This window comes from Lathyrus oleraceus, chromosome 4, assembly GCF_024323335.1.
Source record: "Lathyrus oleraceus cultivar Zhongwan6 chromosome 4, CAAS_Psat_ZW6_1.0, whole genome shotgun sequence".
Classification (NCBI taxonomy): domain Eukaryota; kingdom Viridiplantae; phylum Streptophyta; class Magnoliopsida; order Fabales; family Fabaceae; genus Lathyrus; species Lathyrus oleraceus.
In genome coordinates, this window is record NC_066582.1 from 382665931 (window position 1) to 382689265 (window position 23335).

A 23335-nucleotide genomic window follows, 5' to 3' on the forward strand; every position below is an offset into this window, starting at 1 on the left:
GAAAATGGGAGAACAAGATCTTCAACTTTCCTGTTGGGCAAAAATTCATTTGAAGCTTTTATCATGATGTAAGTTTAAGATCAAGAAGTTTCCATTTTTGGCAGTTGAAATTACAGGTCCACTTTCTATTTTGGGAAATTTCTGATTTTGCTCCAAATTCTTCCATGATGAGGTTTGGCATGATACATGAGGCTTGTATAAGCATGAATGAGCTCCTTCAAATCAATTCCATCCATCAAATCACTGATTAAATCCACAGTTGACCAAGTTTGACTTCAGTTGACTTTTCTAGGGTTTTGCATGATTGAACCACTTCTGATGAATTCCAAACCCTAATTCCTTGAGACCTTGATTCCAAATGATGTCCCAAGTCATATGAACTCTTGATTATGGATCATGGTGCCCAAATTCTGCAAGAATGGCCACCATCCACTGCTTTGACTGACCAATAACTGACTTTGACCTAATTGCTGATGATTGCTTCAACTGCAAGCAACAAGGTTAGATGACAATATTTTTGTACTTTTTGGTGATAAACATATGAAAAGCAAAGATATACAAATGCAAGGCATGCTTGGTGATCAAGAATCAAACTCACAAGGCAACCTACCCACTAAGAGGGAAGCTAGGGCATGCAATGATCCTTGAGGCCATGATATGATATGATATGGACCATGAGGGATCTTAGGGCCAAAATTGGGGTCTTACAGATGCCCCTATTTAAGGTCATTCTAGCCGGAGAAGTGAAGTTTAGAAATCTTCAACTCGACGCGGTAGAATGGGCTTAAATAACAATAATGAGACAAATTTTGGTCCCTAAGAGACCTCATGATGCAAATGTATGCATGCAAAAGACAAAAATTCTGTGGGGAACATGATTCACACAGAAGAAAAGACGATCCATCGGAGTAATACACTCACCAGGAACAGAGACTCTGACAAGACTCTAGTTGGGGATAAACAAAACTGACACAGCGTGAACAAGACACGACTCTGATTAGGGAAAACAGAAAACAGACTGGAAAATTCACTGGGGAGTGAAGGACTCACACTGGGGAAAAGAATTCCAAAGGAAAATAAATCCATTGGAGAGACACAAGCTGACTCCTGGGGAGAAGCAGAAGGAAACTTCACTGAGGAAGCACCAAAGAAATGAGATGTCACCGGTATAAGGGTAACAAAAACAGGAAGGAACACCAAGGATACCGGGTTGTAGGTATGTAACAGGTGACCGACCAAAGACGTGAATTGGTGTGTGTTCCAAAACACTCATCATCCTGAAGAGAGCGAAAGCAAACTTGTTTATAGGATGGATATTTGATTCTGTAAAGAATGCAAATCTTACTCAGTTGGGGAAACAAAACAAAGTGTTCGACAAGAGAGTGCATGAGATATATTATCTATAGCCGTCAAAACGTGAATAATGTACTCGCATGGAAAGTTATCCTGAACCGGGTTGTAGGTTGTTTATAGGATAAAATCCGAAATCGTGAATTGGTTTGTGTTCCAAGACACTCATCACCCTGAAGAAAGCTAGAACAGCAGACTTGTTTAAAGGATGGACAAAAAGCGTGAATTGGTGTGTGTTCCAAAACACTCATCACCCTGAAGAAAGCTAGAACAGAAGACTTGTTTAAAGGATGGACAAAAAAGCGTGAATTGGTGTGTGTTCCAAAACACTCATCACCCTGAAGAAAGCTAGAACAGCAGACTTGTTTATAGGATGGACATTCGAATCCACAACGGGAAAACGAATCTTACTCAACTGGGGACACAAACCCAAAGAGTGCATGAGACATATCATTCATTACCGGCAGACCGTGAATAATATACTCGAATGAGATATATTATCTATTACCGTCAGAACGTAGATAATAAACTCGCATGGTAAGAAACACCAGAGATATCGGTTATTGGGTATATAATAGGTGATCTACCGAAAACGTGAATTGGATTTCACTTCCAAAACACTCATCATCCAAAACACAAATTGGTTAAAGGATGGATATTCGATTCTACAAAGAATACGAATCTTGCTCAGTTGGGGAAAATCAACAAAGGATTCCAACTAAAGAGCGCATGAGATATATTATTCATTACCGGCAGACCGTGAATAATATACTCGAAAGGAAAAGACACCAGAGATACCGGTTACTGGGTATATAATAGGTGACTAACCACAATAGAGAGACAATTGATACCAAGCATCCGGGTAAACGAAAGACAACTCAAAGGGATAAATTGCAAGCATCCGGCAATTATCCAACAACAAAGAAATATTCGATTCCACAAAGGGAAATAACGAATCTTACTCGACTAGGGAAACACAAAAGGCTTCGACTGAAGAGTGCATGAGATATATTATTCATTACCGGCAGACCGTGAATAATATACTCGCATGGAAGATTATCCACAACCGGTTACTGGGTTAATAAAGGATAAATCAACCGAAAAGAAAAGCATCGGGATACCAAACTAGGTATATAATGATGACCAATCAAAAGGGAGCAACAGACATTACCAACAAAAGGGTAAATGAGAGGCGATCTGCTGAGGATAATTTGCAAGCATCTGGCAATTATCTACAGGGACTAGCTGGGGATGCATTGGTATACAACCAATGATCCGGGGAACAAATCACTAGCAAACGGTGAAAGGACCCGCTGGGGATAAAATTGCTAGCATACGACAATTATCCACAAAAGACTTGCTAGGGATATAAGTGCTGATCTGAGCAACTTATCCAAGCAAAGGAACATCAACATCAAGAACTAGATGAAGATAACCGCAAGGGAAAATGTCATCGGTTGGGATGAACAACAAAATTAACTCTGCAAGGGAGAGAACGGGGTTTATAACTACCGGTTTGTAGGTAGAAAAACCGTAAAGATAGGACTTACGACTGCTGGTTTGTAGGCAGAGGGCCAAAAGATGGTGGAGATAACCACAAAATTAGGGTTTACATCTACCGAATACGGGGTAGAAGACCAACAACTCCGCGTGGGGATAGAACAAATCACAAATCCGCACGGGAAACAAAATAGGGTTTATAACAAACCACAAACTGCTGGAGAGCAGGAAAAGAGGATTTACAACTACCGGTATGAGGGTAGAAAACCAAAGCTCTGGCTGGAGAATAAAAGGTGTATAACCACAAATTCTGTCAAGAAGGCCAGGAGAAATAGGACTTATAACTACCGGTATGAGGGTAGAGGCTCAAAAACTTTCCGCTGGGGAACAACCCACTGGGAAGCACAAGACATTTGACAAATAGCCAATTCGGGAATGATCCGAAAAGACAGACTGAATCAAGACACGTCCTAATGAGGATATAACTCAAATAGGAACATCCATCCCAATATATGTGTTGGGAGGAAACGGAAGAAACCGTCATCCACGAGGATATATCTCAGTGGGGAACTGCAGAAGGAAATTCAGCATTTTCTGCTTATGGGGCTGACTCTATATGGAGAGATTTAAAACGCCCAACATCTGCTTGGGGAGATCTGTAGAGAGATCTATATCACCATAGCAGGAGACACGACAAACAAAGGATATATGGCGAGAAATGCAACATGAATATCTGAATGTTTATGAATATGCATGAATATACGTGATTTATGTTTGATGAATGCTGACAAAACAGACAATTCTAACACAACCAGGTCCAGGAACTAAACGCCCGGTATTATACTTTCAGGGGAAAAACCAGCTGGAGAGCCAATCTGCGGAGATCCACGTGCTGTAAAGCAAAGATCTGCAGGTACTGCTGAAGAAGCAGAGAATAAGAGATATCAGGAAACAAACCAATCAGGGTACAGAAAGTCACAACGGGCAAAAACAGCCACCAAGACAAATCTGTAGGGGAACAAGAGAGGTCCCAAAGACATCTGCAGGGGATCCCAGTGTCAACTGAGAAACAAAAGGTGCGTTGCACAAACACGAACTGCTGTAGAAGCGAATTCACATAACTCCGCTGGGGAACAACCCACTGAGGGAGAATGATATCATCCAAATAGAATCTAACTGCATAAGCAACTCTACTGGGGAAAACTGTCGGCTACTCTCTTGGGAAACAAACCACTGAGGGAGGACAGATCAAACAAGTAGATTCTGCGACGGACCACTCTACTTGGGGAAAATATACATAGCAAACTGATCACAACAAGTAGATTCTGCAATATAAGCCACTCTACTGGGGATCACAAACAGTCAGGAAATCAATTCATTCTCTGGATGCTAGAGCCATCATCCGACCATGTTGGGGGATTGAAGGAGTATTCAACAGGCGAAATTGCCATAACAAACATTCTGCAGACTATGCTGAGGAAAAGATGGTTGAAAAACTGGGATGTCAACCCAAATCAACTACTGAATAGGAAAATAAATCCGCTCTGCTGAAGAGAAAAACTCTGATGGAGAGATAGCAACAATTCCGCAGACGACTTCGCCGGGGAAAAGGTAAAGTACCGGGTATCAAACCGCTGACTTACCGAGTCTTCAAAAAGAAAACGATCGTGCTGAGGAAACAGACAACTCCGCTGGCAACTGCACTGGGAAGAGTGACAACAACTCTACTCGCGACTCCGAGGGGAAAATCAATCAACAACTATACTCATGACTGTGCTGAGGAGACAAATGAAATCTGGGGCAGGCGACCCACTGGAGAAAGTGACGGGGCACCAAGATGACAAACCATCAACCGCCGAAACTCACAAGGAGATACCCATGCTGGGAAAACTGCTGCTGGAGAAAACGAAATCTTCCACAACACTCTGCTTGCGACTATACTGGGGAACAACCCCAACAACAACTTTGTCTGAGGAACAACCCCAACAAAGATCTGAAGAAAGAAGATACAACCAAACCAGGAATATGAACAAATGTCTTACCTGTTGGAAATCATGCCACCCTCGGGAGAGCACTGAGATATTCTTAAGTATCCTTTCAATCTTGTGAATGTTCACTTTGTTTAACAACAATATATTTTGAAAAATTTGATTTGTTTAAAACAATGATATTTTATCAATTTAAAACAATGCAAAACATTTGTTGAATTGAAACAAATAAGAGTGCAAATAATTGGATAAAAAGCTCAAATTGATTTGATGGAAATGGTAGCCTGCAAATGGCAAGACTCCATAGATCTGTACAAATTTGAAATCAGTGATATATATTGGAAGAGGGCTACATTGAACATAATGATCCTTTCTCTACCAATTTGAATCTCGATGTATCCGAAGCTTCAGTTGACGACGAATCGAGAATCTTCTGACGAAATGACGACTGGTGAACAGAAAGTCTTGTCAGGATGCAGTTACTTGCCAAATCCCTAATTTTTGCCTAGATTGCCCCAGGGTGAGGTACTCAATCTAGCGGGATGCAAATATTTTTTTTTTCAAGTCTCTAATTTTTGCCTGGATTACCCTTGCGGGTTCTCCACCGAGACGCTCATTTTTGCCTAAGCCGCCCTTTCGGGTTTTCAACTTAGCGAGCAATTCTGTTTTTTCCATTTGCATATACTTTTTTTTCTAAGCAAAGTATCTCTTGACTGCATCTGAATTCACAGGACGAGTGAAATCCTCCCCATCCATTGTTGTAAGCATCAAAGCACCGCCTGAAAAGGCTCTCTTAACAACATATGGACCCTCGTAGTTTGGAGTCCACTTGCCCCTGGAATCGGGCGCGAAAGACAAAACTTTCTTGAGCACGAGGTCACCTTCTCGGAACACGCGAGGCTTGACCTTCTTGTCGAATGCTTTCTTCATTCTCTGCTGATATAACTGACCATGACACATGGCAGTCAATCGCTTCTCTTCAATCAAATTCAACTGGTCGTAACGACTCTGAATCCATTCAGCATCAGTCAACTAGGGACTTGAGGGTATGCTTTTCTTTTTCTTTTGGAAAAATATTTGGAAAAATTTTCCTGATTTTTTTGATTTTTTTTTTTTTTTTTTCACCCTCTTTCTTCTTCTTTTTTTTTTTTTTTTTTTTTTTGATTACATTTGCAATGCCCCAGTTTGACTGTTTTTACTGATTCTCATGATACAGCTGAATGAGCTCCTTTCGTGCTCAAGAAGGCGGGTAATCTCGTCAGAAATCCCCTTCAACATCATCTTCCTCTGCCTCAGATACAAGGACTTCAAGATTGGGAGATGGCGTTGGATCATTATGTTCAATGGGTTTAGAAATCCCTGCATAATGATTCTGGATAATGAAAAAAGCTTTTGAATTTTAAACAAGCAAATCATTTATGCAGATGAAAAATGTTGTTTTCTTGTTTTTCAGGGTTTTTTGTGATCACTGATTTCATGCAAAAGCAAAAAGTGAAAACAAATGGAAAAACAAATGTTTAACAATGCATTAATTGAATGAAAACATCATTGCATTAAAATGCTGCCAACAATGTCATCACTTCTCCTTTTGGCATGGGAGAAGGGTTTTAAACAAGGTGAACAAATCACGCTGACTTATGAATGACCGTAGGAACATCCACAGCGACCCAATTGTGGCAGACACCACCAGGAATGATGAAATTGTTCAGGTCTTCTGCATCCTCTTCCAGAGTAGCAGCAACTTCTTCAGGTTGATCGGCATGGATGAATCCTCCACTCGTGAACAAAACCTTGCTCCTTAAGTGCCCCAGAACAGCAGCCAATGCCAGCCCGGGATTGGTTAACCAGGAATAAATCCATCAACAGGAATAAATCCATTAAAAGCACTTAGTCTGGCAAAATCCTCCTCGAGTTCATAAATTCTCTTGCTCAGGATGATCCATCAATCTGGCAGAGATGGCCCTGGTATAGTACCGGCAAAGTGCGTCTTCAAAATAAATGAAGATCGCAAGGTCAGACCACAGGACGGGAGACCGGAGCAAAACACCCGCTGATGCAAATGATGCATGAAGTGTTGATGCATATGCTTGTTTTTATTTCAAAGGAACTCGAGGGTTTTACTTGCAAACTTTGAAATATTTAAGCATTTTGATCATATATGAAAATATCTCATCAGATATATCAGGTGAAAAAATTTTCCCGGTTTTTTCATGTTTTGAAAATTTTTGCAAATAAACTCCTTTGAGTTCCTTGAAAATTTTCTTTTTCTGATGATATGGATGTGGATGAATGCGTGAATGCATGAATGCAACAATCACCCTCAAGGATCAAACAAGGCACACCAAACAAAGGTCGTGGGAAAGCTCATTGTATCCCTAATATCAATCATCCATTTTGGTGGATTTAGGTTTTCACCTTATCGACACCCAAGTTCCATTGATATTAACGGTACATGAACCGGCTCAAACGTCCTTAATATCAACCAGCCGCTTTGGTGGATTTTAGGTTTTACACCTGATCCGGGATCCATTGATATTAACAATGTTTGAACGACTCAACCACGAATCACGGGTTTGTTGAGATTCACGAGCATGGAGTCTCGGTTAAGAACCACCCAAAGGGAGTGTACTAGGGTTTAAACCTGCCAGACATGTTCTATCAGAGGTTCCCATAATCATCGTTCCATCTTTCGAATATTATCGGAGGAACGAATACTCGTATTCCAAGAATATTCTCAAGAGAAACTCTTATGAGTGTAGTATCGCGTAACAATCGCATCAGAACTTACATCTGAACGACCTCCGCACTACGTTCCTAAAAATAGGCCAAGATGGGTTTGGTAAGCTAAGGTCCTTGGCTTCTGCGGAACATGATTGAAAGAATAATGCCTAACCACAAATAACTTGTGTGACATTATTAGTTCAACATGACCTCCACCAAGTGAATGGACTCGCAAGTCAACTGGCTAAGGAATACTCCACACCAGTCAACAAGACTATGCCATTCTCCTATCCTAGAGTGCACTCGAGTTCGGGTACAGAACTCATCTCACAGATCACCAAAGCAAACAGCAATTGTATATCAAGCAATTCAAACATTACAATCAATACAGTTATCCCAAATTGTACAAAAATATGTCATATAACAAATAATAATATAGCACAACAAGGGTGAAAAGTAGGCAGTACAACCAGGGATTTCTCCCCAGCAGAGTCGCCACTTTTCTGTAGCGGTGTATTCGTTGCTATATGATTTATCGATTAAACCATAAGCAAAGCATACAATGAAATTTCGAGTCGCCACCGCACTTTTATTTATCCAAAGGACTGGCTAAAAAGCGAACAAAAGCCTAAGAAGTTTTACACGTAGAAAACTAATAAAAAGATCAGAGAGTCTGGGTAAGGGGTAAATTACGCAATGGGAAGGTGTTAGGCACCCACTACGTCCTAGGTACTCCTAGGGAGCCCTTTTCACACTTGTTGTAAAAGATTGTTATTTGTTATGACATAAATATTGTGCAAACATGATTGGGATGATGAGAAAAGAATGTACAAGTTTTTATTGGGTTTGAACGGATGAACCCGCTGCCTACGTACCTTCCATCAAAGGTAAGGATCAAAACGCCGTAGTTCGGCTAAAAGATTTCCAAAAGTTGGTGGATTCAATTTTAAACAATAGCACTGAGGCTTTTCATTATCAATGGGAGAACACTCGACCAAAAACAACATCCACCATGCGAGGATAGCTTCGACGTACTAGAGGGGTTAGCCCTGTTTTCAGTACGGAAGTCTTACTGTCGACTCACTAAGGATAGGCAAGATTTATATCAACCACAATGATAATTGAAACCTATGGCTAATGCATGAAAAGATTAACAATGGACAGAGCCAAAACAAGTGAATGAGTGAAGTTAATTGATTGTGATTATGAAAGTGAAGTCAAAGTATGATTAAGATTGATTTAAAAGAAGTATTATGAAATGAGTTTGAAAAAAGTCAAGGACTTGGGGTCCAGGTTTTTGGTTTGAAAACATGAAGATGTTTGCACAATATCTATGTCAAGTTTGAAATCAAAGTGTGAAAAGGTTTAGGACATAATGAGAATGAATGGATGAAAATGGATTGTAAAAACTTCTTAGAAGGTTCACTTCTTGAAATCATATGGGGGATGATTCAAGTGTGTCCTTTGGAATAGCAATGGATAATAACAAACAAACAAAGAAAGTCAACAAAAGCGGATATCGGCTGCCAATCACTGGGCTTATACCAATCTCCTAAAATAAAACTGGATATCAGCTGCCACTCAATGGTCTTACACTAATCTCCTCGAACAAAGAAATAAAAGGTGGATACCGGATACCAATAGATGGATTTACACCAGTCTCCTAAAACAGAACAGGATATCAGAAGCCACTCAATGGTCTTACACTAATCTCCTCAAAAGAAAACAAAGATGAAATATGGAAGTCAACTGCCAATCTATCTGGACTTAAGTTAACTTCACATATGCTCATAGGAAAACCAATGCCACATTACGGGGACTTACAATGGATCCTCACATACAAGAACAAAAGCAACAAATGATCACAGGAAAGCAAATGCCAACTTACAGGGACTTATAATTGCAACCTCACATACCAACAGTCAAAACAAATTATGATCACAGGAAAGCAAACGCCAACTTACAGGGACTTACAATTGCAACCTCACATAAACAAAGAAAACAAAACATGGATGTCAGATGCCAATCTATCTGGGCTTACTCTAACCTCCACAGTATGGTCCTAGGAATACAAATGCCAACTTGCAGGGACTTACAGTTGTATCCTCACATACAAACAAACAAAGCAACATGTGATCATAGGAAAGCAAATGCCAACTTACAGGGACTTACAATTGCAACCCCACATACAATCAAATGCATCAAGCAAAGATAAGATGAGTGGCCAAGGTGATGGTCTTATACTCACTTCCATATCATAGGAGCAATGGCCAAAGGATGGTCTTACAATTGTCCTCAATGGGCAAACAACAATGATAATGTCACAAAGACAAATGATATGATTATGTATTGATGAGCAATTAATGATGATAAATGCATAGAGCATACAAGCAAACATGTGCATATGAAGCAATCAATCCATCAATCAATATCAAACCGCACACTCTATAGCCAAACAAGGAGGCTCACACAAGAGGGTTAGGCACTGAGGCCAACTGGAATAGGGTAAAAAGATTTGCTCTTAACCTTGCCATTGAGAGGCTAAGGTGAAGCAGATGAAAGGATATGAGGGGTGTGCCTCATTGCTCTTATCCCTGATCAGGGAGAGCATTTAAATATCAGAAGGTGTGGGAGTTCAGAAAGTAGGAACTCTCTCCACATATTATTGACTCGATTGATCTTGGGTTTTGATCTCAATGCTACAACCATGTAATGGGAGCAAGGAGAAGACTCACTGAATAGTAGGGGATAGGTTGCTTATCCCTTTGATCTACCAATTGCCTTACTTGAAGGACTTTTCCTGCTTGGGACAAATATAAACACACACAAGCATTGCCTCTTAAGGAGGACTTCAGACAGTTTGCCCGGCCAAATAACAGGCCGGGTCTCCAGACTACATGAAGAAAGAGGGATTACCTCAAAACAAATTGCTAAATAGCAAAGCAAAGCAAGTTCAAAGAACTTAAGCAACTAAGGGTACCTGAAATAGTCAAACTAATCAGTACACATTTCAACAGTTAAAACAAAAGGAATGGACTCAACAGTCAACACAGAGAAACAAGTGTGCAAAGCACAAGACTCAAATAATATGAGTCATACCACCTACAAAACAAAGGTTAGCACATGATATATAATCAAGCTCAATCAAATTTGTATGATCTTTGAGGCATTGTTGCTTAACCTGAAACATGAACTCAATCATAAGCCCAAAGGACCACTAGGACAAGCCTAGGGTCAAAAACAAATGAGAAAGTCAAAAAAGCAAATGAAAGTCAACCAAAAATCAAGTTCAAACATTTAAGAAGCAAACTCAATTGGTCCCACATGCATATCATTCATCATCATGATTTCATAGACAAAAGAAATCAAAGCATGGCAAATGAGGGCTTATAGAAGTCAACAGCAAGACTTAGCTCAAAAGCCATCATAATCAATTCCAAAAATCAGCAAATAAATCATGATCAATCACAATCCATAACATGACATGCATATAAAATTTCAGCTCAATTGGATCATGGGAAGATGGTCAATTAAAATCAGGAAGTCAAAACAATTTCAAGTATGCACAAAGAAGTCAAACATTCATGTATCAACTTCAAAAAATCATAACTAAATGAAAACAGATGAGAAATGGATGGGATCAACACCAATGCAAAGCTCAAGATGTCTAGTATGCACATGTAAAATTTCATGATCAACCAATAAGATATGAGAATTTCACAAAGGAAATGGCAAGATGTATCACACAAGTCAACATTTTGGTCAAACAGGGGATAAAATCTCAAACAATTTGGAAATGCCATAATTAATTCCAGGAAAATTCACAAGTCAACTAGACATATGAGGGAAGGTTCATGCAAAACTTCACATCAATTGGAAGTCAGGAAACATGTCAACAAAAATCATGAAGTTGCATATCATTGGTGTGACACAAATTGTCACACCCTACTTCAAAAATTCATAAGTCAACAACCAGACAAGATAAATTCAAGAACTCTACATCAAAATCACCATGAGTGAGTCTAGTTTTCACACAAAAAATTTCAGGTCAAATGGATAATGTATCACAATTTCACAAGTGATTTGGCAAGGTGTACAAAATTTGCATACATGTCACAAAACCTAATGCCCTTAAAAATCCAGCCATTCAAAAAAACAGAAAAAATCATGATAAAATTCTAGACATTAAGCAGAACATCATGCAAAAATTCCCATGGAAATTGGATTAAAATCGAAGATGCTATGATTTTTGGAAGTTTGGTGCTCAAAATGAAATAAATATTGCAAAAAAATAACATGGATTAATAGTCAATTAGGCACGGTGGCAATTTTGTAATATTTGTGAAGTCTTAATGAAACGCAGCGTTGCGTTCATCCTGCGTGGCTGATGGCTATTGGACACATGCCAATGAGACAAGGATTACATGCAACGAAAATTTCCAGCAAGCAGAACGATTTTCTGGGTTTGGTTTTAGGGTTTGCAACAGTAACATCATCTTGTTCATCATCATCGTGCAAAATTTTTGTCACAGAAATAGAAATCAAACATACCAAACTAATCACCAAGCCATGTAAATCTGGAATCCAACAACCATTCACAATAACTCGAGCTAGCATATGAGAACTAAGCAACAACAAGTTTAGACACGAAACTTAAAAATCAGATTATTCACTCAATATGCAACCAAACTTAATGACTCAAAGCTCATAATGACCAACAAGAAAAGATCTACATCAGGCATAGCATGGTTTGGAAAAACAAAGAAAGTCGAAAAACTCACTTGATTTGAAGAAATCAATGAAACAGTGTTGTTTTGGTGGTTTTGGTCCGAAACAGTTGTTCTTTCCAGCTTGCAATGGTGAATGACTAAGTTGCTCTAGCTCAACAACCTTTAGAAAGTCTTCAAACCAGATCTGCCATGGCTGAGCTTTAATGAAAACAGAGTGGAGACGGCTTTACAGTCATGAAATTAGGCTTGCAATGAACTCCAAAATGATGGTATATAATGTAGCAAACAAAGCCAGCTCGATTTCTTTGAGAAAATTAAGCAACAGTTCCAAATCAAGAAGTGAGAAATTTGGAGAGCAGATGAGTTTTTTGTGTGAATGGAGGCTGTGTCTAGGGTTGAAATGACAGAAAATATCCTATTTATTTGCTGTTTAGTCTTGGTTAATCAAGTGCTAAGCAAGTTTAGCTTAAATGATGCATTTTTGCCATTTTGCTAATTTTGACCAAGTTGGCAAGGAGGTGCATGGTCTGCCCGAGTTTGGGCCTCAAACAAGTGTCAAATGTCATTCTAAACAAATTCCAATTGGCCAAAATGAGTAAAAATCAATATTTCAAAAAGTCAACTTTCTACCACACTTGAATTTAATTAAGTCAAATCCAAAAAGGCCATTTTGCATGGTGAGGTTTTGGTGAAAGATGAATGCATTTTTGGAAAGAGGGGAACAAATAGAGCTTGTAGGAAAAAACCCCACCAAATTTGGCCAAATGGTTTGAGAGATATGGCCTTTTGAAATTCACAAATTTTTGAAATTGAATTGATCATATCTTGCCAACCATACATGGGAACGGAGTGTTCTTGGACTTTTTGAAAATGGGAGAACAAGATCTTCAACTTTCCTGTTGGGCAAAAATTCATTTGAAGCTTGTATCATGATGTAAGTTTAAGATCAAGAAATTTCCATTTTTGGCAGTTGAAATTACAGGTCCACTTTCTATTTTGGGAAATTTCTGATTTTGCTCCAAATTCTTCCATGATGAGGTTTGGCATGATACATGAGGCTTGTATAAGCATGAATGAGCTCCTTCAAATCAATTCCATCCATCAAATCACTGATTAAATCCACAGTTGACCAAGTTTGACTTCAGTTGACTTTTCTAGGGTTTTGCATGATTGAACCACTTCTGATGAATTCCAAACCCTAATTCCTTGAGACCTTGATTCCAAATGATGTCCCAAGTCATATGAACTCTTGATTATGGATCATGGTGCCCAAATTCTGCAAGAATGGCCACCATCCACTGCTTTGACTGACCAATGACTGACTTTGACCTAATTGCTGATGATTGCTTCAACTGCAAGCAACAAGGTTAGATGACAATATTTTTGTACTTTTTGGTGATAAACATATGAAAAGCAAAGATATACAAATGCAAGGCATGCTTGGTGATCAAGAATCAAACTCACAAGGCAACCTACCCACTAAGAGGGAAGCTAGGGCATACAATGATCCTTGAGGCCATGATATGATATGATATGGGCCATGAGGGATCTTAGGGCCAAAATTGGGGTCTTACACCTGGCGGCAACCTCTTTGATTAACAGAACAGATTCGGCATCTATCATGGTCATGCTCATAATGACTATAATCACATAGCAGACGATGCATCTCAACCAGAGATTGTCGAATATGACTGACGTATTTGACTTTGTACTTGCCAGGGCAGCCCTGGACCATGTTGACAGATTTCCCATGCTCGGGCAATGGGTTCTTCTTTACGTTAGGACTTACATACTCGAAACACAGAATGCCACACCTCACAAGGTCTTGAACTTTGGTCTTCAAAGGGTAGCAATTCTCCACGTCATGGCCGGGAGCACCGGAATGGTAAACACAGTGTAATTCAGGCTTATACCACCATTGGGGGTTAGTAGGTATAGCCGGCGGGTCTCGCGGAGTAATCAACTTCCTCTCTATCAAAGAGGGATATAACTCTGCATAAGTCATCGGAATAGGATCGAAGGTGACCCTTTTCCTCTCGTAACTTGTGCTGGTTTGATTACTGTTTCGAGGCTGGTAGGCCTGCTGTTACGGACGGTGCTGTTGATGTTGATATTGCGGATGTGGTTGCTGATTGCTGTTATGTTGCTGGTACTGCTGATTATCTCTGAAGACAGGTGCTATATGAGCCACCTGGTGCTGGTTACCGGCGGGATGCACGGCCTTCCTCCTCATAGAGGGTCTTCTCGGTTTCACATGGGAGGTCACAGCATGTGCCTCTCCATCCTTCTTTTTTGCAAACGCCCCATAACGTTTGGCAAAAGAGCCTTCTTCCCTTGTCAGACGCCCTTCTCTAACCCCTTTTTCTAGACGCATCCCCATATTCACCATCTCGGTGAAGTCAGAAGGAGCGCTAGCAATCATCCGCTCATAATAAAAAGAACTCAAGGTCTTCAAGAAGATCTTAGTCATCTCTTTCTCTTCTAGCGGAGGCACGATCTGTGCTGCTACCTCTCGCCACCTCTGGGCGTATTCTTTGAATGTTTCCTTGTCCTTCTGGGACATGGCTCTCAATTGATCCCTATTGGGAGCCATATCCATATTGTACTTGTATTGCTTGACGAAGGCCTCGCCAAGATCATTGAAGGATCGGATGTTCGCACTGTCTAAACCCATGTACCAACGCAGAGCAACACCGGACAGGCTGTCCTGAAAGTAGTGGATGAGCAGTTGGTCATTGTCGGTATGAGTCGACATTTTCCTGGCATACATGACCAGGTGGCTGAGAGGGCAAGTATTTCCCTTGTATTTTTCAAAGTCAGGGACCTTGAATTTCACAGGGATCTTCACATTAGGAACCAAGCAGAGTTTGGCAGCAGACTTGCGAAGCTCAAGAAATTGATCGTTCATAGCGTCCATCTTCTCATAGACATCTGGGCCCTCAGACAGCTCAGAATGATAGATGGTGTCATCTACTCTGGGCAGAGTATGCACGACAGGAGGAGGAACAACAAGGACCGGGCTAGATGCCGGCATAGAAGCAAAGGTGGGAGCAGGACCCTCGGGCATGAAATTAGGAGGCATCCCCCACGGGAATCCGGCTGGCATGGCGGTTGGAGCAAAGTGTGCACTGGCTGCAGGCACACTCAAGAAGACAATCTCATAGATGACTGTCCTTTGGGGAGGAGTTGAAGGTGTCGGAGAAGATTGGCTCTGGGCAGCCATGAATGATCCATCAAGGCACTTAGTCTGGCCACTTCCTCTTTCAGCTCGCGGTTCTCTTGTTCCAAATGATCCATCAGTCTTGAATTGTTGGCTCTGGTGTAGTACCAGTGAGTCAGCTTATCTTCAAAATAAATGAAGAACACATAGTTAGACCACAGGACAAGAAGCCGGGAACAAATCCTGCTTATGCACATGATGCATGCAATGCTCGTGCATATGATTTATTTATTTTTCTTTTTTATTTCAAAGGAACTTTAGGGTTCTATTTGCAAAGTTTGGAAGTATTAAACATTTATCACATATGGAAATATCTCATCAAATACTATCTTGAAACATTTTTACACTAAAGAAGTACAATTTTGGTAACCAAATACAAGAGAAAAGGAAAATAATCATCCTATGGATCCCTAGAGACAATCATCCAAAGCTCTGGACACAGGAAGATAAGATGCACGAATCCTCTTCACCTCCCTCTCATAGGCTGCCTCCATATCTGCCTTCTCCTTGGCGAGTCGATCGTACTTACTTTTCCAAAATTTTGAAGACTGAGGAAGTAAAGAAGTCCATGCATCATCAGGATCATCAACAACCTAATGTTCGAGGAACTCAATCAAAGCATCCTTCTCCTTGATCTGCTAAAGCAACTCCTCTCGTTCACGGATCCAAGCACGTGATCGGTCTTCTTCTCTCAACTCCTCTACTCCTTGGTTAGGGAGGGTTGAAGGTCCAGCCATAACCAAAGGTGTAGGTCTTGGATACTCGTAAGGCATGAGATACTCAGACGCTCTCTTCCTAACCCAAGCAGTGTAAGGCTCCAAAGCGACACAATTCTTAGGACCCAACTCCTTTCTTCCTTTCCTATGAATCTTGCGCCAAGCGCGGACCATTCTTCCCTTCAAGTTTTGGGGATCTTTACCCTCCTGAAAGAACACACCCTCTAACATAATGTTATTAGGTTTATCCTTTAGGGGGAACCCAAGCTGACGACGTGCCAAAACAGGGTTGTAGTTAATCCCACCACATGTACCAAGAAGAGGTACATTGGAGAATTCACCACAAGAGTCGATAACCTGCACACCATCATACACACGGTTGAACCAAGAGATATCATCATTAGTGAGAGACATAAGTCTCGTGGACCACCATAGACATCCCTTGTTTTCCTTGAAGGTGACCGTCTATGGTAAGTGAGAAATAAACCACTTATATAACAGAGGCAAACAACACACAATGGAACCACCACCCTTTGCATTCCTCATATGCATAGAACAATAAGTGTCACCCAACAGAGTCGGAACGGGATTAAGAGTAGAGAAAATCCTAATAGCGTTCACATCCACAAACATGTCGATGTTGGGGAACAACACTAACCCATAGATGAGAAGTACAAATATGGCCTCAAATGCGTCCTCACTCATGGCCTTCCCGTAGACAATAGCTTGAGCAATGAGGAACTCAGAAGGGAGACCTTGAATTCCACCTTTGGTAGGCATATGGGCACTAACCAGAGATTCATCTATATGCAACATGTCAGCTATCTCTTGAGAAGTAGGCATACTCTCCAAGCCACTGAACGGCATTTGGTCTAGAATTGGTATACCCACAAGGTAGGCATACTCCTCAAGGGTAGGGAAAAGCTGGAAGTCCAGAAACGTGAAGCAACGGTACAAGGGATCATAAAACTGCACCAATACACTCATCAATCCTTCGTCTACCTGAGTAGTCAGAAGAGGAAGAAGCTTCCCAAAACGTGCCTTGAAACCCAAGGGATCTAGTACATAGGATGTCAGATTCCTTAACTCTTTCAAATCGGGTTGTCTGAAACTGTACTTCTTTGTATTCCTTCTTTGTCTTTCCATGTCTGAAAATTTGCAAATAGACCTCTTAAGTTCCTTGAACATTTTCTTCATTATTGATGATATGGATGCAAATGGATGCATGAATGCATGAATGCAACAATCACACTCAAGGATCAAGCAAAGCACACCAAACAAAGGTCATGGGATGGATCATATTATCCTTAATATCAATCTTCCATTTTGGTGGATTATGGTTTACACCTTATCTACACCCAAGTTCCATTGATATTAAGGATACATGAACGGATCAACCACGAATCAAGGATTTGTTGCAAGTCACGAGCATGGAGTCTCGGTTAAGAACCACCCAAAGGGAGTGTACTAGGGTTTAAACCTGCCAAACATGTTCTACAAGAGGTTCCCATAGTCATCATCCCATCTTTCGGATATTATCGGAGAAACGACTACTCATAGTCCAAAAATATTCTCAATAGAGACTCTTATGAGTGTAGTATCGCGTAACAATCGTATCAAATCTTACACTTGAACGACTTTCACACTACATCCTAAGAATAGGCCAAGATGGGCTTGGTAAACTAAAGTCCTTGGCTTCTAAGGTCTATATTGGAAAGAGTAATGTCTAACCACAACTACTTGTGTGACATTATTGATCCCAACATGACCTCCACCAAGTGAATGGGCTTGCAAGTCAACTTGCTAAGGAATAACTCCACACAAGTCAACAAGACTATGCCATTCTCCTATCCTAAGTGCACTCGAGTCCGGGTATAGAACTCATCTCGCAAAGATCACCAAGCATACAAGGAATTAATATTCAAGCAATTCAATCATTACATACAATACAGTAATCCCAAATTGCATAAAAATATGCCACAAAGCAATATACCATACAATTCAATATGAAAAGTAGGCAAAACCCACTAGGTAGCTTGTCCCCAGCAGAGTCGCCACTTTTCTGTAGCGTGGTATTCGTTACCATTAGAGATATTGACTAAATCCAAGGGAAATCATACAAGTCGAGTCGCCACCGCACTTCTATTTATCCAAAGGAATGGTTAGAAAGCGAACAAAAACCTAAAAGTTTTAACAAAAACTAGTAAAAGAGAATCAGAGATCTGGGTAAGGGGGTTGGTTATGTAATGGGAAGGTGTTAGGCACCCAAAACATCCTAGGTACTCCTAGGGAGCCCTTTTCACACTTGTTGTAAGGTTGTTGTTTTGTGAAAATTTATTTGTGCAAACATGATTGAAGAGATGAGAAGAGAATGTACAAGTTATTTACATTTTTGTGTTTGGATGGATAAACTCATTGCCTACGTACCATCTTAAAAAAGATTAGGATCAAAACCTCGTAGTTCGGGGTAAAAATCTCAAATGAGTTGGTGAATTGATTAATCCAAAAGCCTTAAGGTTTTTTGTTATCCAAGGGAGAAAACTCAACCTAAAACCACAAATCCACCATGTGAGGATAGCTTCAGCATGCTAGTGAGGGGTTAACCCTATAATAAGCATGGAAGACTCATTGTCCATCACTAAGGATATAGGTGAGTATTACATCTACCTCAAGGATAACTCAAACCTAATAGCTAAAGGTGATGAAAAGTTTTTGATTAAGAAGTGGCCATTGAAACCACAAAAAACATTTGAATGGGTTATATTTACCAATGAAATGTAGTTTCAAAATATGGTCAAAGTTGACTTAAAGATTCAATTCAAAATAAGTATTATGAAAAGAAAGTTTGAAAATCAAAAGCATAAGGCTTAGGTTTCTAATGTTTGAAAACAAGTGTTAGATGTTTGCACAAAAGTTTTGGCTTAGGTAAGAATGGAGAGAAGAAGAAGAAAGGCTAAAGTCCTAAGCAATGCAAAAAGGTGAGGGAAAAAGAAACAAAACCACAATGGAGTTCCTCTCTTGGGATCATAGTGATGATCCAAGTAGCTCCCATCCTTTGGAATAAGCAAGCAAACAAAGCATAAACTCAAGCAATCAACAATCAAATGAACTCTTGGAAAGACTCATCAATGTATCTTGGATCTCTCTCTCTCGGGAGCTCATGGTAATGGTTCCTCAATTTGGCTCAAGTGGGAATCCCTAGCACAAAGAAAACACACATCAAAAAGTTCTATAATACAATTAAGGAATGGACAAGAGGGAGTTCAGAATATGGTCCTTTCAATGTTCATCTTCAAGCTTAAGCATTCTAAAGGCTCAAATGCCTAGTTGCTCTTTGACTCCAAATTTGCATAGGGAAAGTCCTAAAGTCTAAGTCCATTTTGTCCAATTCTTTGCATTTGGTTCACAACAATCAAAACAAAACATAAACACAACAATATATACACAATTATGTGCTCAAGTGAGCAAAAGGCAAATGGCATTAACATAAACATGTGCTCAAGTGAGCAAAGGGAAAAGCAAATGAATAATATGTACAAGAATAGTAAATTGCATAAAAGTAAAGTGCAAAAAGTAAATGTTAATTGTTAATGGTTAGTATTAGTAGTTAGTGTGCCATAAGGCAAATTTAGCGCTATGTTAAGCAATCGTAATTGGACTTATGTAGAAGTCACAACTATCTGAGGCCGGTCAATAATAATGTAGGCAACAACACAAGTTAGAAGTCTTGATTAGTGAACCAAGTTCCAACAACTTGCCATGTCAAAAAGAAGAAGAGAATTGATCTTGTATTGGTTTAAGCCTTTTGCATGATTTAGGAAACAACCTATCCTTAATGCAAAGCCATTCACTTGATCAATTGATCAAGATGAATTAGATTTGAATCAAGAAAGATTAAGTCTCCCTAATCAATGCTAACTTATCAACCTTCAACTCATTGATCAAAAAGAGAGAAGAAGAAGAAGAAGGAGATGAAGAATGGATAAGGAAATGGAAAGATTAAAATGCATAAGGTGAAATAAAAAATATACCAATCCATGTGTATTGACCAAATGACATTGAAAGTCAAAGTCAAACAATGAGAAATCATAAATGAGATGAAGATTGGAGGTTAAACAATAAACAAAATATTTTTGGCATTTTTAATATTAAAATAAACTTGAATTAAAATAAAAGAAAGGTCAAACTTCAAAATCACTTCAAATCAACCTTGAAAGGTCCAAGTGATTTATCCTAAGTTCAACAAGGTCAAACAAAGTTTGACAAAAAATTTCAGCATTTTTAAAAGTCAGAAACTATTTTTAATCAATTAAAAATGAATAAAAATAACCTAATTGAACTAAAATGTCAAATAAATCTCAAATCAATTAAAAAATTGATGAGAATATTTTTCAAAGATCCATCATCATTCAAATAGGTTAGGAAAATATTTTTGTATTTTTTGAATATCAAAAACTATTTAAAATGAATTAAAAATAACCAGAAAAGAGAAAATTCACAAAAAATATCAAATGATAAAATAAAAAAAATAAAAATCAGAATTAGAAACTAGAAATTATTTAGATAAGAATGCAATTGGTCCCATATTTTTTGGAATTAAAATGAAGAAGATATGAATTTTTGAAAATAATGGAAATAAAATAAATTAAATCAGAAAATAAGAAATTCAAAAAAACAAGGAGCATTAGATCTGAGCTCATTAATTGAGCTGGCAGATCATACGCTCTAGAAGCGCGCTTCCACCATAGACCAAAGTCCACGCGTAACACCATAAATTAAAATGAGTCATAACAAGCGAAGGCCAGGATTAGATCTGGAAAATGCATCCAACGATCCATATTGGATCTGGCAATGGGACGACCACCGGAGCCACCTTCTTCTCCGGTGAGCATGAAGATTCCGATGACATTTGCAGGTTTCAAAAGCTTAACCAAAATACATGATCTATACACCGTTGGAAAGCTGGGATGATGTACATCATCCCTCTATCACTCAATTCCGCTCTAGATCTCTATATTGAGAGAAATCAGAGATGGAAATTCTGTGATGTTCATGAGAACTTGATGGATTTAAAAAATTAAATGCACAGTAATGATGCCTCTATTGAGAGGACTTCAGCCAACACAAAATCCAAGCAAATAGATCAATAGATGATGAGTTTCGAAGAAAAAACCAGTTGAAGAACAACCTTGGATTCTAGAGATTTGAGCTTGCTTCCTTGCTTCCTTTGGCAAAACAGAAGTGTAATGGACTAAAGGATGAAGGTCTAGAAGCTTTAGATCCAAAGATCCAAAAATTTGAAGAAAAGTGAAATAGCTTCTTTGGTGAGAGGTTAGGTTTTCAGTTCTGCAGCATTTCAGGTTGATTCATGGATGATTTTTGAATGGAGTAAGGCTTCTATTTATAGAGGGAATGGCAAGGAGAGTGTGATTCAATCCGTGTGCATGGAATTGGACATTCATTGCATGGGCTTGCATGATCATGCAAAAGGCCCAAATTCAATGCCAAATGCAATTTGAAATGAATGTGAGATGATTTGGACGCGCAACTTGGAGTGAATTGGCTTGTGCATGGAGTTTTGATGTGTTATGCATAATTGAACCAAAAACTTCCCTTCTTCGAAAATGCCATTTGCCAAATCCAAACATGAGCATGTGAGTAATGGTTGGAAAGGTTTTGATGTGAGGAACAATTGTTATGCTGGGCAAAAATCCATTTTAAGTGTGGAAATTGGTGAAATTGGAGTTTAAAGTGCAAGGTGCAAAACATGTAAAGGCAAAGTTTCTAAATTTGGCCAATGTTCAAGCCCTTCTGTTTTGATGACGCAAGCCTCAAATGGAAAAACCTTCAACATCAAAGTTGTAGATATTTTCAAGATAATCAAAATGGACTTACATTTTACATCATTTGAAGTTTTGATGAAAGAGTTATGGGCACTTGAAGTTGGGCTCTTTTTGCCTTTCAATGCATTTTGTCCAAAGTGACCTATAATGTCTTGCATTATCACATGTATTTCCTTTGAGATTTTGAAATTTTGTTCAACATAACATTTGAATTAGCCATCTTAATATTTCCAATGCATTTGATCCCACCTCAAAATCATAAAAAAATGAGTGAGTTATGTCCTTGGGAAGTTGACCCAAAATTAGGGTTTCAGTCAAAATGACCTATAATGTCTTGGAATGGGAGATGACGTTCCAAGATTCAAATCAATTTTTGATGAACATGAAAGTTGTTCATATGGTCCTCCAAAACATTTATGCTTTTGGGATCATCTCCATTTGACCAACACACAAAAAGTTAGGTCTTAGTGTATTTCAAAATAGTTAGATGAATTGACTGATCAACTTCTCAAGTCTACAACCCATATCTTGATGAATTGATGATTGAGGACACTCAAGTAAGTTCAAATATGCATGAAATGATGAATTAAAGAACTTCCCTTGATTGTATTTGATCATGGATTGAGGTTGCTTCAAGAGCAAGGCATTGTGGATGATCAGATGAATTAGGGTTTCCTTGGGGAACAAACCTCAAACCCTTTGACTTACTTTGATCAAAATGATTAATTGAGATGCCAGGAAGGAATATTTGATGGAGGAGAGCTTTGGGAACCATTACCATGCTTGTTTTCATCTCCTCTTGGCCATATTCTTTGTACCAATGATCTCTTTGAAGCTTTTGACCTTGTGATTGCTTAAGCTACAAACAAAAGATGTTAGTGACATATTTTTGTGCTTTTGGTTAGTAAATAACATAAGAAAAGCAATGATATAAAAATCAAGCATGCTTGGTGATCTCAAATTACTCACAGGAGGTCCCACCCCAGATGCAAAGGGAACCAAGATGCTTATGATCCTTGAGGCAATGCAAATGCAATGTTATGATGCTATGAGGGATCTTAGGGACAAAATTAGGGTCTTACAGAGTCATACTAGATTACCAACTTCTCAGGATGCTTGAAAACAGGCACTATGACATTAACATCGTCATCTACATGACGGGATTGAACAATTTGAATCATGCCTTCATCCATCAGTCGCTGGATGTCCCTTTTCACAACTTCACAACCCCTCGGGTTAACACTACAAACAGCACAACCATCATGGT